Source organism: Oryctolagus cuniculus, chromosome X (assembly GCF_964237555.1).
Source record: "Oryctolagus cuniculus chromosome X, mOryCun1.1, whole genome shotgun sequence".
Classification (NCBI taxonomy): Eukaryota; Metazoa; Chordata; class Mammalia; order Lagomorpha; family Leporidae; genus Oryctolagus; species Oryctolagus cuniculus.
In genome coordinates this window covers 115,103,003-115,113,704 of record NC_091453.1, presented here as the reverse complement: position 1 = coordinate 115,113,704, position 10,702 = coordinate 115,103,003, and positions in this window count along the sequence as shown.

Sequence of the window (10,702 nt, the reverse complement as noted above, 5' to 3'; positions counted from 1 at the left end):
CCTTGGCTATGAGAGAATTACATTCTAACAAACACAGTATAGACACAACACTACTTCTTGGATCCAGGGTCTCACTTCTAAAGGTGATGGTGGGATTTGGGGAGAGTGTGCAGGGAGAGATGGGGAATTAAGGAAACCTCAGTTCCATCACTAAGCTTCTGGATCAGGTTAGGTGCACAGTTCATCTATTTCCCCTATCCTACCCCATACCATGGCCATCTTGGCACTGTTCATTTACCTGTATTCCCCTCCACTAGTTTATCAGGCCCAGGAGGGCAGGGGTACTATCTGTCTGTCTTCTTATGGTACGCCAAGCAACACTAAATCTGGCACAGTTACGATAGCCAGACTCCTGCACCCCTCACCCTGAAGCCACTCACACCTTGACTTTTTTTTGGAAGGCTCTCTCACCTGAAATCCCCACTTCTTTGCGGACAAATGCCCCTGTGCACATTCTTGAACTATTTCATACTGACCACCACCTCTATTGTTGTAAAACATAATTATACAAGCGTAGTGTCTAACATTCATTGACTTGGGCCAGTGCCTCAGCTCACTAGGCTAAACCTCTGCCTGCGGTGCCGGCACCCTGGGTTCTAGTCCCGGTTGGGGTGCCGGATTCTGTCCCAGTTGCTCCTCTTCCAATCCAGCTCTCTGCTGTGGCCCGGGAAGGCAGTGGAGGATGGCCCAAGTCCTTGGGCCCTGCACCCACATGGGAGACCAGGAGGAAGCATCTGGCTCCTGGCTTCGGATTGGCACAGAGCGCCAGCCGTAGCAGCCATTTGCAGGGTGAACCAATGGAAGGAAGACCTTTCTCTCTGTCTCTCTCTCTCACTGTCTAACTCTGCCTGTCAACAAAAAAAAAAGGAAGACCTCTCTCTCTCCCTTCCTCCATCCCTCCCTCCCTCTCCTCTCTCTGTGTAACTCTGACTTTCAAATAAATAAATAAATCTTTAAAAAATGATAACATTCATTGACTCATTTCATTCTGTATACCAGGAATTTTACATGCATTGTCTCCTTCAATGTTCAAAAATGTATGAAATCTATGACACAGTTGACATCTTTTCCAGATGAGAAAACATACACAGAATGGAGAGTGAAGAAATCAGAGGATAAAAATGGAGAAGTGGAGCTGGGAAGCAAAGAGTAGGTCCTTTATCCCTGTGTGAGGTCATCACAGCTCATTACAGCACTAATCACTCACTGCTTTCCAGGTCCTCCTTTCATGGCTGAAGAGGAGGGAAACCTCCCTATGTCATTTCTCCATCACCTTCTCCCTTCTTAAAGCACATGTCCTGTGGTTTCATGCCCATAATTCCATGGAAACTGTTCAGAAGTCCTAGGTAGCCTGTTTCTAAGGGTTCTTTCTACATTTTCCACTGTTGACAGTAAAACCACTTATCACTCACTTTCCTTAGTTCCCCTTAACCTGCCAATTGTGATGGCATCCTTCCTACTCCTTGGACCTTTTACTTTTACGTTCTCTGACTCCTAAAGTTTAACTTTTTCTGTGGCTATCTCATTCTAATAAACCCCTAAATAAAAATAATTAGTGGTTTTTCAGATAAATAAACTGAAATTCAGAGAGGCTAAGAACCTGCCCAAATTCACAGTGCCAAGTAGGTATGGGATTGGCACTCACACTTGGTTATTACTCTTAATTTTGGTAGGTCCAACAACCTCCCTCTCATCCCCAATCTTCTTTTCCCACTGCCACCCCTGATTTTCTTTTTTTAAAGACATGTTTTATTTATTTGAAAGTCAGAATTACAAAGAGAGGGAGAGAAAGATTTTCCATCTGCTGGGTCACCCCCCAAAATGGCCGCAACATCCATGGCTGGGCTAAGCCAAAACCAGGAGCTTCTTCAGGGTATCCCACATGGATACAGGGGCCCAAGCACTTGGACCATCTTCTATTGCTTTCCCAGGTGCAATATCAGTTATATTTACCAGAAGTGAAGCAGCCAGGACTCGAACCGGTGCCCCTATGGGATGCTGGAACTGCAGACAGTGGGCTAACCCACTATGCCACAGCACTGGCCCCCCACCACTGATTTTCAATGAGGGTAAATAAGATGTAGTGGATAGAAACAACTCCTAGATAGCCTGCCTATTTAATATTATTAAATTTGTCTGCCTGTTTAATATGATTCTGGAATTCCTAAATGTCTGTGAGGACAGAAGCTGCATTTCTTCATACTTTCTGTTTTCAGCCCTCCATATCTGGGACCATCATAGTTTGGAAAAACTGGAGCCAAATTTCCAATCCCTGTGAACAAAAGCACCAAAGAGTGTCCTATAAAATAATACCTTGATGGCGATGAAATGAACACAGCAATGTAAACTTTTGGAAAATACTAAGTTGGAGGTGCCAAGAGCTGACTGCCAGAATGTGCACTGTCTCCTTGGAGACCCCCAGAGTGAGTGACAGCACTAAGGAAGCAGCGTGGGCAATTGAGATGCACAGTGCACCTAGTGAGCATTACAGATTCTCTGACAGTATGCAGCTGATGTGGAAGAATAAGGCACTCCCAGCTCTTACTGCTTCTGTGCTCTTCTGGAAGCCCCCAGGGGGCATGAAAAGGTTCCAGAAAGGTCATGTCTTGTGTGAGAAAGTCACATACTAAAGGGCAGAAGACCTGTCTTCTAGTCCTATTTCCACTGTTTATTAGCTCTGGGAGGTATGACATGGGCAACATTTTAATCTATTTGGGCTTTAATATCTTCATCTTTCAGAAGAGATCCCAATCCCTGCCCTAAATGGTCATTGTTATTATGAACACTTAAATCTTCCAATAGCATATAATAAAATAATAAAATTTAATGTTGAATGTGCTTTCAACTCAGTGATAGATACTTATCCATCAGTAAACAATGCTTCAAAAACACATTAGCACAAATAGAATATTAAATTTAACCAAGTAGGTTGGGTAGACAAAAATTAACATTTGCTGAGTACATATTTGTACAAAACAGTGTGAAATCAGCCTGAACAAAGTCTGAGACCCTGTTTTTAAGAAGCTTGGTGGTAAACTGAAGAGCTAAACCATACACATCTGAAACAATTTGAGAATAATGACTATTAATGAAAATAGTCATAAATGCCATTTGCTTGGGATATACTCTGTACCAGATGGTCCTAAGCACCCCCACACACCTTTGACCTCTTTAGATCATCTCCATTACTCTTTGAGATACTTTGAATTATCACATTAATAATTAGGATATTGAGGCAGACGTTTGGCACAGGGGTTAAGACACTACCTGGGACGTCTGCATCTCACTTCAGAGTGCTTCGGTTCAAATCTCACCTTTGCTTTCAATTCCAGTTTCCGGATAATGTTCACCCTAGAAGTTATCAGGATGATGGCTCAACAAGTTGGGTACATCCTCTCCCTGCCCTTGCCACATGGGAGACCTTTATTGGGTTCTGGGCTCTTGACTTCAACCTCACACAGCGCCATCTGTTGCAGACATTTGGTGAGTGAACCAACAGATGGAAGATCTATCTCTCTGCCTTTAAAATAAATAAATGAAGAAATAATTTTTAAAATAATTAGGATATTATTAAAGAAGTTATTTAAGGTCAATCAACCTGAAAGAGCCACTTATAGGATGGGTATTAAAGTGCAAGTGCTGAACCCATATCCAAAAGTGATAAAATTAAACTGAGTAAGAGAATGTGAGAGGTGGTTGGAACTAATCAAGGAAAGTTTTCTGGATGAAAAAGGCAAAAGACAATGTTGTGAAGAAAGTGAAAAATAAGAAATGTCACAGAGTAGTGAAAAACATGAGAATCACTACTGAGTAGAAGAAATGCCTAGGTCAAGCCAAAGAAAACTAACCTTTCCTCTCTAATGACAGAAAAGCAATGGGTTTGCTGGAGCACTTGTCTATTGAACAGTTGGTTGTGGTGAAGACAGAAAAAGGAGCTTTCTGGGGTGATTTATGAAAAGCTTAAAATTCCCTGTAGTTCACAAGACAGCCATCATCTCTCACGAGAATATCTTCCCTTAACCTAAACTTACCTTAACTGGGTAAGAACACACTAAACCTCCGAGTCTCATTTCAGGCATCAATTCATTCCTGAAAGAACTTCCTAATGCATTCCTCCATGAAAGGCATTTGGGAAAACTTATCTGGCTTGTCACATTCCTTTGTACATGCCTCTAATTTACCACAACACAGTACCTTCGCTACTGAGTCTACATCATTTTACATTTGCATGCTCAGCATCCAGCTCCAGGTCTGGCATATACTAAATTCTCCATAAACATCTTACAACTAAATGTATTCTGAGTGCTAATTACAACCTTGATCTAGACATTCTTGGAACATTCAAAGTTACTCAGTGTGAATTTTGTTCTGAATATGCCTGGTAGTTATATGATGAAAGCATTCATAATATAAAAAGAAGGTAAATAGGCTTCAAGAAAAGGTGAGAGAGTACCTCAAAAGATAACAAATAATGGCAAGGATATGGAGAAACGGGAACGTTGTATACTGTTGGAGGGGATATAACCTAGTATAACCATTTTCTAAAAATGGATATACTAGGTTATATCCAACTAAAAATGGTTATACTAGGTTATATCCCCTCCAACAGTATCTTACTCCTCATGTAGGATCTTTGTCCTTAGTGTGCTGTACATTGAGATTTAATGCTATAACTAGTACTCAAACAGTATTTTTCACTTTATGTGTCTGTGTGGGAGCAAACTGTTGAAATCTTTACTTAATGTATGCTAAACTGATATTCTGTATATAAAGAGAATCGAAAATGAATCTTGATGTGAATGGAAGGGGAGAGGGAGTGGGAAAGGGGAGGGTTGCGGGTGGGAGGGACATTATTGGGGGGAAGCCATTGTAATCCATAAGCTGTACTTTGGAAATTTATATTCATTAAATAAAAGTTTTAAAAAAAGAAAAAAAAAGAATACTATACAGCAGTAAAAAAAATGAAATCTGTTCATTTGCAACAAAATGGAGGAATCTGGAATACATCATGCTGAGTGAAATAAGCCAATCCCAAAGGGACAAATATCACATGTTCTTGATCGGTGACAACTGACTGAGCACCAAAGAGGAAACCTGTTGAAGTAAAATGTACACTATGAGAAAAAATGACTTGATCAGCCCTTGTCCTGACTGTTGAAGAACAACTTACTATTTTGTTCCTTTTAGTATTTTTTGTTATACTTAATACCATTGGTTGAACTCGTTAATTAACATGCAATTATTCTTAGGTGTTTAAATTTAACTGAAAAGTGATCTCTGTTAAATATAAGAGTGGGAATAAGAGAGGGGGGAGATGTACAGTATGGCCCATGCTCATCAGACATACCCCTAGTGGTAGAGTTAGAAACATGCCAGGGGATTCCAATTCAATCCCATTAAGGTGGCATGTACCAATGCTAGCTCACTAGTAAAAGTGATCATTTTCAATTCATAACTGATCATAATGATAGGATTGAGAGTCAAAGGGATCACCTAAACAAGACTAGTATCTGCTAATACTAACTGATAGAATTAAAAAGGAGAGAACAACCCAAGATAGGAAGTGACTCATAGAATGGCAGATGTCCTAAATAGCACTCTGGCCTCAGAATCAGCCCTTAAGGTTTTAGAAATGGCTAAAAAGCCCATGAGAGTATTTCAGGCATGGAAAGCCAAGACACTCTGGCAAAAAAAGACCTAAATGAATGATCTCTGTGAGTGAGATCTCAGTGGAAAGAACGGGCCATCAAAGAAGGAGGTACCTTTCTCTGAAGGGAGGAGAGAACTTCCACTTTCACTATGTCCTTGTCTAAATAAGATCAGAGTCAGTGAACTCAAGAGGCTTCCATAGCCTTGACAGTTCATGACAAGAGCCTCGGGTGATTACTGACGTCATAAATTAGATTGTCAATTGTTAAGTCAACAACAGGAGTCACTGTGCACTTACTCCCCATGTAGGATCTCTGTCCTTAATGTATTGTACTATGTGAATTAATGGTAAAACTACTACTAAAACAGTACTCTATACTTTGTGTTTCCGTGTATGTGCAAACTGTTGAAATCTTTCCTTAGCATATACTAAATTGATCTTCTGTATATAAAAATAATTGAAAAAATGAATCTTGATGGGAATGGGATGGGAGAGGGAGTGGGAGATGGGATAGTTGCGGGTGGGAGGGAGGTTATGGGGGGAAGCAGCTATAATCCAAAAGTTGTACTTTGGACATTTATATTTATGAAATAAAAGTTAAAAAATAAATAAATAAACTTAAGTTTAATTAAGGGAAAAAAAGAAAGAAAAATTCTCCAAAAAAAAACTAAAATTATAATTACCATATAATTCAGCAGTCTCACTTCTAGGTATAAATCCAAAGAAATTGAAACCAGTATGTCAAAGATACATCAGCACACCCATGTTCATTTAAGCATTATTCCCAAAAGCCAAGATATGGAGGCAACCTAATTGTTCACCAATGGATAGAGAAGATAGAGTATGACACAATAAATTACTATTGTAGTATTGTGTACTGCTGTAGTATTGTGGTAAAAATGGATTTAAAATGCCTTTATTTTGGTGTAAAAGTTTTTGAAATCCATTCATAATATTCTCAAAATAAACATTTCCATGAACTTTTTTGAAGATGCTTCCCATGTATAGATTTTAGAAGTTTTGCTCCAAAAAAGCTTTTTAAATTCTGTTTTCTTCTTTATTAAGTATATACGAAGTTGACCTTCTGTATATAAAGATAATTAAAAATGAAACTTGATACAGAATGGGATGGGAGAGGGAGTATGAGATGGGATGGTTTGTGGGTGGGAGGGTGCTTATGGGAAGAAAAACTGCTATAATCCAAAATTTGTATTTTTGAAAATTTATATTTATTAAATAAAAGTTTTCTAAAAACATAAAATAAAATTTTGAAGTAGCTGTATTAAAAATTCTGTTTTCTACAAACTTCTTGAAGTATCTTTATATAGTTCAAAAATTTCTGAGTAGATTTTAAATTTTCTCTCACCACAAAGAAAATTATGTGAATGGATATATATGTTAATTAACATAATTTCATCATTCGACACTGAATATATTGAAACTACATTCTAAACAATAAATATATACAGTCATTTTTAATATATCAATTTTAACTTTAAAAATTTAAACTTAAACAAGAAAACTGAGGAAGGGAGGATGGGAGAATATAGGAAAGGAGGTAAATAGCATTATGTGGGTGTGAGAGAATGGGTAGGATCAGAACAAGTGAAGATAGAGGAGGAAGGAAACATGGGAAAGGGAAGAGAAAACAGCATGAGTTAAGACACAAAGTAACAGAAACACAGAGCTTGTACAGGGACAGCAAATTTTTGAGTACATGTAAAAGAAAATTTTAAATAATGTTTAACAACAAAAATCTGCTCAAATTATTAGAGAACATTGGAGAACCCTGCAAGATATAGGCACAGGCAAGGACTTCTTGGAAAAGACCCCAGAAGCACAGGCAGTCAAAGCCAAAATTAACAATTGGGATTGCATCAAATTGAGAAGTTTCTGCACTGCAAAAGAAACAGTCAGGAAAGTGAAGAGGCAAGCGACAGAATGGTAAAAAATATTTGCAAACTATGAAACAGATAAAGGATTAATAACCAGAATCTACAAAGAGATCAAGAAACTCCACAACAACAAATCAAACAACCCACTCAAGAGGTGTGCCAAGGACTTCAATAGACATTTTTCAAAAGAGGAATTCCAAATGGCCAACAGACACATGAAAAAATGTTCAGGATCACTAGCAATCAGGGAAATGCAAATCAAAACCACAATGAGGTTTCACCTCACCCCGGTTAGAATGGCTCACATACAGAAATCTACCAACAACAGATGCTGGAGAGGATGTGGGGAAAAAGGGACACTAACCCACTGTTGGTGGGAATGCAAACTGGTCAAGCCACTATGGAAGTCAATTTAGAGATACCTCAGAAACCTGAACATAACCCTACCATACAACCCAGCCATCCCACTCCTTGGAATTTACCAAAAGGAAATTAAATTGGAAAATAAAAGAGCTGTCTGAGGATTTTTGCATCTATGTTCATCAGGGAAATTGGTCTGTAATTTTCTTTCAATGCTGCATCTTTCTTAGGTTTAGGGTTTAAGGTTCAGTTCTGTTTAGGGATTAAGGTGATGTTGGCTTCGTAGAAAGAATTTGGGAGGATTCCTCTTTTTCGATTTTTCTGAATAGCTTGAGAAGAATTGGAGTTAGTTCTTCTTTAAATGTCTGGTAGAATTCAGCAGTGAATCCATCTGGTCCTGGGCTTTCCTCTGTTGGGAGGGCCTTTATTACTGATTCAATTTCTGTCTCAGATATGGGTCTGTTTAGGTTTTCTATGTCTTCCTGGTTCAATTTAGGTAGGTTGCATGAGTCCAGGAATCTATCCATTTCTGATAGGTTTCCCTGTTTGCTGGCTTACAGGTCCTTGCAGTAATTTCTGATGATTTTTTTTATTTCTGTCGTGTTTTCTGTTACATTTCCTTTTTCATCTCTGGTTTTCTGGATTTGGGTCTTTATGCACTCACCAATGGGTGTCATTTTTTTTTTTTTTCAAAAAACCAGCTCTTCCTTTAGCTAATTTCTTGTAATTTTTTTTTATTCAATCCTGTTGATTTCTTCTCTGATTTTAATTATTTCTCTTCTCCTACTAGATTTGAGTCTGGTTTACTGCAGTTTTTCTAGATCCTTGAGATGCATTGAAAGCTCATTTATTTGGTGCCTTTCCAATTTCTTGATGTAGGCATCTATTGCTATAAACTTTCCTCTTTTGTCTAGTTAGCCTGGTGAAGTTTCCCCCACAGGGCTTCAAGCCTCGTTCCCTCTAGGCTCCTCCTTCCACTTTCCTGCCTGTGTCTCAGGCTACTGAGGTTTTGCCTCACCTCCCTTTCCAGCACTGGTGCATAGATTCTGCAGCTGGCGTTCCAAGCCGTGGGCGCCCGTGCCCTTCATGTACATCCACCATGAACCAGAAGTTCCAAAAGAGTTTCCTCTGCTGTTTCTTCCCTAACTATTCTGTGAAACTACAGTATCTCCACTTTTATTAAACTGTCTTTTCCCGAACTGTCAATGTGCTCCCTTCCTATTCCACCTATTGCCCTCCCCTGTATATTAGATTTACCCTATTCACTCTTTTAACATCTAGTAATCACAGATGTTTCCACTGTCTCCATAGTTTTGTCCTTTTTTTTTTTTTTTTGGACAGGCAGAGTGGATAGTGAGAGAGAGAGAGACACAGAGAGAAAGGTCTTCCTTTACCCTTGGTTCACCCTCTAATGGTCACTGCGGCTGACGCACTGCGCTGATCTGAAGCCAGGAGCCAGGTGCTTCTCCTGGTCTCCCATGCGGGTGCAGGGCCCAAGGACTTGGGCCATCCTCCACTGCCTTCCCGGGCCACAGCAGAGAGCTGGACAGGAAGAGGAGCAACCGGGACAGAATCCGGCGCCCCGACTGTGACTATAACCTGGTGTGCCCGTGCCGCAGGTGGAGGATTAGCCTACTGAGCCGCGGTGCTGGCCAGTTTTGTCTTTTCTAGAATGTCATGTAGCCACACCACACACTATGTAAAATTTTCAGGCTGCATTCTTTCAGTTAGTAATTGCATTTAGATTTCTTCCATGTCTTTTCATGGCTTGATAGCTCATTTATTTTAAGCACAGAATAACATTTGATTTTCTGCATATAACATGGTTTATTTTTCTATCCACCAACTGAAGGAAATCTTGTTGCTTCCAAGTTTGGGAAAATATGGATAAAGCTGCTGTAAACATTGTATGGAGGCTTCTCTCTGCATATAAGCTTTCAATTCAATTGGATACGTACCAATCAGTGCAATTATTCAATCTTATGCTAAGAACAGGTTAAATTTTATAAGAAACTTTCAATTTTCCAAACTGGCTATACCACTTTACAATCCCACTAGCAGTGAATGAGAGTACCTGGTGATCCACACCCTCACCAGCATTTGGTATTATCAGTGTTTTGGATTTTGGCCATTCTAATTGAAGTAGTCTCCTTTTCTTGTTTTAATTTGTAATTCACAATGTCATATAATGTTCACCATCACCTCAGTTGTCATCTGTATGTCTTCTTTGATGAAGTATCTGCTCAGAGGTCTTTTGCCCATTTTTAATTTACTTGTTTCTCAGTTGTTGAGTTTACATAATTAGGATAACAGTCCTTTATGTGTCTTGTGGAAATATTTTTCTATCATTCTGTGGCATGTAATCACTTTCTTTTTATGTATCTCTCTATTCTCTCCTAGCCTGTAGGGTTTCTGATGAGAAGTCAGCTGTGAGTATAATTGGAGATCCTCAAAGTGATCTGGCATTTCCCTCATGCACATTTTAGAATCTTTTCTTTATGTTTTACTGTGGAAAGTTTGACTATAATGTAACATGGTGAGGATCTCTTCTGGTCATGTCTATTAGGAGTTCTATGTGCTTCCTGTACTTGGACATCTTTTTTTCCAAATTGGGGAAGTTTTCCCAAATTATTTCACTAAATAGATCTTCTAATCCATTCTCTCTTTCCATGCCTTCAGGAACTCCTAAGATTTGTATGTTGTTTCATTTGATAATTTCCCATAAATCTCCAACACTGTTTTTAATTTTTGTAATTTCTTCTTTGTTTTTGGTCTGACTGAAAAATTTCCAATAATT